The sequence below is a fragment of the Bactrocera neohumeralis genome, chromosome 6 (assembly GCF_024586455.1).
Source record: "Bactrocera neohumeralis isolate Rockhampton chromosome 6, APGP_CSIRO_Bneo_wtdbg2-racon-allhic-juicebox.fasta_v2, whole genome shotgun sequence".
NCBI lineage: Eukaryota > Metazoa > Arthropoda > Insecta > Diptera > Tephritidae > Bactrocera > Bactrocera neohumeralis.
This window is the reverse complement of record NC_065923.1, coordinates 61,128,510-61,135,671: the sequence shown is the minus strand read 5'-3', so window position 1 is coordinate 61,135,671 and position 7,162 is coordinate 61,128,510.

Sequence of the window (7,162 nt, the reverse complement as noted above, 5' to 3'; positions counted from 1 at the left end):
CTGCTTGAGCCCTATGTAAAAGAATCTTTTCTGGCCACTCCTAATTAAATGGCGCTCAGACAACTTTTCTCACTTGCCTGAACTTCTACCAGACGAAATATCTCCTTCCAAGGCAGAGGAAGGGCAAGACCTCCACTCCGTTGAAAAGACCAAGTTGAGAAGTACCTGGCTACACTTGGAATCTCAATTGACGCTAAACAGCGAAAGGAAACAACGACTAGGGCGCTGTTATAAACTTGGCAGGTTTAGGTTGGAAAATTTAAATGTTGAGTTGCCCCTGTGTAAAAAATCAAAAACATTTATTCAATTTGAGTGAAATAAAACTCTGATGCATACAAAACATCTGTTTGTATAAAGTAAATAAGTATTTATCAAATGTATTCATTAATACTTAGAAACTGTTACTCTTTTTCTATTAATATAAAACAAAAAAAAATAACATTTTCCATATTTTTACAACCCTACAACTTTAAAACGCCTAAGGCATAAGTAACGTGGTATTACCAAAGCAAAGAAAAAATCGAATAACAACTTTCATAAACATTGCGCCTTTTTGTAGTTTGTGCACTTCATTGCATGCGTCGCAAACACACAAACTCACAAACCTACATGTATTTATGCATGTAAAACGTCAAGCTAGAGCAACGCACAGCAAGCTTTGCTTTTGGCCAACATCTGTGGGCGCACAAAGTATGTAAAGTGAAATGATGCGATAAATAAATGCGATAATATTCAACCTTTAACTATGGCGATGAAAACAAATGGGGCCACAGTGCAGCAGCAGCAGCAGAGCGACAGTTATGCATGCAGCAAGCCGGGCCGCATACCAAGCCAAACCCGGCAGCGGCGATGGTGGCCAGCAAGCGGCAGTTAACTAAGTGGCGGCCAAAACGCACATATACACATATACTTTATGTATGTATACAAGTAGGCTGGCAGGCAAGCAGCCAGCCTTTGGCTCTTTGGCCATGCTCACCATGGCAATGTCACTCATACGCCCTGTGCGCCGCCAACTAACAAGTCCATGTGCCATGCCGACAACGCGGTGCTATGTTGCCTTAACTTATATGTGGCTGCAAAGAGTAAATATGCGCGGTGTTGTTGTTGGCGTTGACGACAAGCAGCCGTCATTTGGCTGCCCCAAAGCCTGAACTGGTGTTGTTCATGGGCGAAAAAGTGGCATAATTTTTGCAACAAAAAAGAAAAATAAAACAAAAAACGGAGTAAAATCACAAAGAAAATAGCATAAACAAAAGCAAACAAAGCGCTCAGGTGTTTGCTAGAATTATTAGATTTTACTTGAATGAGTGAACGGTCGGTTGACTGCCTGCCGCCTGCCGCCTGCCGCCTGAACGCCTGATTTCATGAAATTCTGTAGGCAACGTCTGTTTGAATACTTTGCTTGGCTGATTGCTTGATGGCTGGCTTTGTTGGCAAACTTGCTGTCTTATTCTAGGCTACTTGCCCGCTTGTCTGCTTGACTGCTCGGCAACCGTTGAGGCGACAGAGATTGAGTGTCTATTTACATGCGGCAGCTGTGGCTCGTTGGCTTCAAACGCTTTATTCTCACCGTCTGCGCTATTGTACGTTCTTGTTGGCATTCACTTGGTTACCTTGCTGTGCGATAGTGGTTAGTTATGTATGCGTGTGTGCGCATGTATTGAAATGAATTGCAAAAGGTTATCAAAGTCATCGCCTTTAATGCAAGCGTATGTTAGCAAATTTCATTATAAATATTTATATCGGCATGACAGTTATGCAAAGGCTTGTTCACTCACTTACCCATGTGTATATGTTAGCTTATGCAAAAATGCGAAAAAATTTTGCCAAATATGCATATGTGTGTGTATGAATTATAAATGAGTATATTTAAGTGAAAGCATTTGCGCTTTTCTAAATGGATTTTTCATCTGTGCATATACATATGTATATTTGCATAAGCACATTAGTCATGCGCAAAATGACATACCGATTGCGTTATCAAGTCACCAGCAAAAAACTTGGTATGATATAATCAAGCGTGTAACATTGCACAGCCTAACATTTGCTAGCATTTATATACATACAGCGATATATTTGCGGGCACGCAGCTTTTGATTTATTTATCTAACATTTTATGGCGCTTTGAACACACATAAATCATTTATTCATAACCTAACTGTAAATTACACTCTGTGGGCAGTGGTAAAACGATTTGTATAAGTATGTAAAATGCATGTTAATGAGAATTCATAGGCACCTTTATCTTTCACTTTTCTGTGCTTTATGCATGCTCCATCGATGGGAATTATTAAAAAACAGTAATAATTTTATTGATATTAAATAATAGTGAAAAGTGGCTATGTCAGGATGAAGATTGCAAATAATACGTTGAAAATGGAATTGAACTAATACTTAGGTAATTATACCCCGAACAGGGTATATTAAGTTTTTCACGAATTTTGTAACACCGAGAAGGATTCTTCGGAGACCCTATAAAGTATATATATATAAATGATCAGTATGTTGACCTGAGTTGATTTAGCCATGTCCGTGTCTGTCCTCTGTATATATACGAGCTGGTCCTCCGTTTAGGGGAAATGTAATATATCATTTTCTCTTCAAGCAGCTTGCTCATTTGAAGGCGACTAGTCCCTCAGTTTTTAATTTTTTCTAAGACAACAATGTAATCTCCGAAGTTTGATCAGATCGGTAATTTTGTAATCGGCATGAAGAGCGTCATTTTCACGAAATTTGACATAGATTACTGCTTAAGGTAATAATATAATCTCCAGTGAACAAATTGTCATTTGTCAGTTTAAAACTAAAAATCCGAAGGGATATGTATACCAAAGTGATCAGTCGAATGTAAAGTCTGTCTGTCCGTCCAGTTTAGCGTCCGTGACCAAACAATATCATAATGAACGATCGGAATGAAGGGCACAAAATGTAAATGGTCATACTGAAAATAAATAACTTTCGCATTTGACGTGGTTTCTTCATCCGGAAGTTTTTGCATCTCGGAATCTACTATGGATTACTGCTTATATAAGTTCAAAAAGGATCGGATAATAAAAAAGGTTTGTGAAAATCTGTCCTTAACCGATTACTATAGCATATGGGCGTAGTCTTGAACCAAAACCATATCGGAACTGCCATCGATTTCAATAAAATTCGGTATATAATATTTTCGGATCCTGATGACATGTAAGAAATAATAGCCTTCTTCCAATATAACGCGACCAACAAACTCTGTATAATATATACATTACTAAGAAAAAGCATTTGAAATGTGGATAAATCACCTGATTGAACTCGAAAAAATTTTTCACCGAAAATATCGGATTATATTAGCTTCGGTGCTTAACAGTATCTCGAATCACGAAGTATAAAATGTTCGGTGACACGAACTTTTTTCTTGTTTATTTTTATTTTCAATCCAGATAATCTTAATTAACCCTTGTGTTGCCACACAAAAAAAATCACACTGTCCCAGGGTACCCGGGTATCCGTACGCAAATTCGTGCATATAAATGCGTTATTTATTGACATCTTAGAAAGGTATTTCTACTTGAATGTTCCATATAAATTATGTACAGACAACTTCATAGTCCTAAATCAGGAATAAAACGCGCTGCTCTAGCGTAAATTTCTCGTTTCTGCGAAGGCCAGTTCAGGAACGTTCGAGAATGCCGTGAAACGAATATAAGCTGTATAGTTCAGTTTCCGTCGTTGACTCGAAGAAGCCAGACGTATCACTGCAGTCACTCCAGTCAGTTTGGATAGTTCGTTAGCGCGTGTGCATTATATATCGATATTCGTAATTTTTTATTTATTGCAATACTAATAGAAGTCAATCAAGGAGAACGATTTGTCAAAGACCTGATCAGCGATTATAAAGGATCTTGCCGAAATATAACCATGGACAGATTTTTCCCAACTTTACCTTTGGCGGAGACTCTGTTATCTTGGAAACTTACCATCGTCGGTACATTGAAAAAAAAAAAAATAAAACGTTCATACCTCAAGAAATGAAACCGTCAAGGTCTAGAGAAGTACTGTCAACTCTTTTTGGATTTCATGAAAAAGCTACTATCTGTTCGTACGTTCCAAAGAAAAACAAAGCTGTCATACTTCTTAGTACGATGCACTATGATTATGAAATTTATGCAGCTCACAAAAAACCAGAAATGATTTTTTTATAATCAAACAAAAGCTGGCGTTGGCACCATGGATCAAATGTGTTCGAGGTACTCCACCCAACGAAGAACGTGTAGATGGCCGCTGGCTTTGTTTTTCAACATCCTTGGCATTGCAGGTGTAGCTGCTTATATCATCTACTATGAGCATAACAGCATGCTTCGCAAGAAAACAAACAGACGAAGACTTTTCCTTCGACAATTGTCATAAGAATTAGCAATGCCGATGATCGAAGAGCGAGCCCCGAATCAGCAAATAATGCGAAACCACTCTACCAAAATCGCAGTCGAAAGTTTCTTTGAAAGGCCAATAGTAGAGGTGGTACCCAGAAATGACCAACGTCGAAACGCCACTGGGAGAAGAGCAACCTATTCTCAAATGCCGAAAGACACGGAAATCCTGCGTTGAGTGCGATAAGCCCGTATGCGACCAGCATTCGGTGAACATTTCTAAATGTTTACATTGCAATGAGTAATTTTTAATTTTTCTTAATTTTTTAATTAATTCTTAAAATTTAGTTATTCAAATTTACTTGTTCAAATTATTATTATATTCAAAATGCAAAGTAAAAAAAATCATTCATTTTTTGTAACTTCATGTCGCAAAATAAAATTGTTATTATTATTATATACAGTATATTTTATCAATAAATAATTAAAAAAGAAAATAATTTGTTATAGTTATCATATAGATACTTATTTACTCCTTTTAGATATAAAATAAAATTATAATCATAATGTATTACACGTACAGCGCTGAACTTCTGTCGGCGTACCCGGGTGGCTGGGACGTGTTTTCATTTTCAAATGTAACATTTCTGAAGTTAGAAAAAAATTTAAACTATATATAATGCACAATTCGCTAGATAATCGGTTAAACCATGGGGATCCAAGAGGATTTTAACCCATCTTTTTTAGAAAAAATATTATTCAACAAAATACACTCCGGTGGGTACCCGGGTGGCAACACAAGGGCTAAGGACATTCAAAACAATTTTTTTGAGCATTTGACCTTATTCGAAATTTCTTTGCACATCTTTCCAGATCGACGAAGGTCAAAAATGTAGCTGGGAAGGGTAGGTGTACAGCTGCAGCGTTTCCTCATTAAAAAACTTCAATTATACATTTTGATATATTTTAAACCACAACTTTGAAACACACCCTTACCAAAAATCAATAATATTATTAACAAAAATTAAAACCTTGAGAAATTTTAATTCTTTAAACAACTGTTTCTAATTAGCTATCACACTTAATGCACCTTCTATATCGTAACCCATTTACTATTTGGGAAAAAATTAAAAGAACTTTAACTTCACAACTACAAAACAGAGTGAATTTAGTATTAAATAGAGTAACACGAACAATGTAAGGCTTTTAGGAATATAAATAACGGTGCATCAAAACTTTTTATCATTATACTCATCAGCCATCTACAAAAAAGGGAGCGTTTCTAATTAGTTGTCAACGGCTGTATGGATCCGTACTAATATGTATTATATTATATTGTATATTATAATATTATAAATCTTTTTTTTATTATTAATACATTGCAACTAGTTCAGACAAAATAAGGCGTTTCAGTCGTCTTGGTGGTCCATCTCTAGAAGTTAGCATGGCTACTTCTTCGTTACAATGCTGTAGCACTTTCTGCTGCTGCATTTTTTAATATTTCTACGTTAACCCAGTTTGCGGCCAGACTCCTTCCATTTGTTAGGGACCGTTGATATTTTGGGAAACTATATTTTAACCTCTCATTTTTCTGATGAAGATCTTTAGAATCGTTATTTACGATAGATATATCAGCTGGGCAAAGAGTTTGATGCCATTTCCGTTGTAGATTTCTCTTTAATTTAATTATATCTCTTACTTACTTATATCATTGGGACAATGAAAGATTACAGCAATTTTCCTTACTTCCGGTGTACTTTTCCAAGCTACGTCTTGCATACTTGTGGTAAAATGTAAAATTTCATATTCCAGTTTGTCTGTATTTAATAAAGGGGCATATTTACTTTCATAACATGAAATTTCAAACTTTACGATGAAAAGTAATTGGATCCATAATGTCCAAATCAGGCTCTTTTCTTATTGTTTTGTTTTTATTATTCAAAAAATACATGTAGTGAACGAAAATAATTGAAATACGAATAGATTGCAAATAACACAAAATCATTAGAATATAAACAGAAAATTCTTGAGAAAGAGTAAAAACATCTGATTTTGACATTATGGATACTAGGGTGCTTAAAAAATTTTTTTTAATTTTTTTTCAAATCTTACCCCCTCAAATGTTAGTGATTGACAAACCAAAAATCCTCCCTCAAGCCCGGCGCTGTAGCTTAACTCTAAGGTGTCGCTATTTTTGTTTTAGGTTCCCATACATTTTACATAGGAATTTTCGTTTTTCATTCAAACTAAAAATTTCACCAACTAATTTCGTTTCTCAAAAATAACCATCATATATTCAGAAAGTTCACTTTTCAAATTCTAAAAATTTCTGCGACAAAGTTTGATTATCTCAATTAGACAATCAAAGATGAAAAATGAATAATTCTGGGAATAATAATAATAATGAACTTTCTGAATATGTGATGGTTATTTTTGAGAAACGAGGGGTAAGAGTTGAAAAAAAATTCAAAAATTTTTTTTGAAGCACCCTGATGAATACAAATACTTCTTTCGTAAGAGGAAGCACACTCCGTATGCACAGAACCTTCTATAATCGAATCACAATAACCTTGATTTTTGACATGCTTTGACGTGGTTTTTTCGGCTTCGGTTCACCTTTACCATCCATATCCTAAACATACATAGATCCAAGACTCATCACCGGTAATATTACGTTTCATGGCATTCCAATCGCTTCATGCGCCAAGTAAAATCTCTGACTGCTAATTGTCGATTCTCAATAACCAATTCCTTTTTATTATGGACGTGTTTATCTTCAGTTGATGTTAATGGTTCGTCACCAACGTGTTATC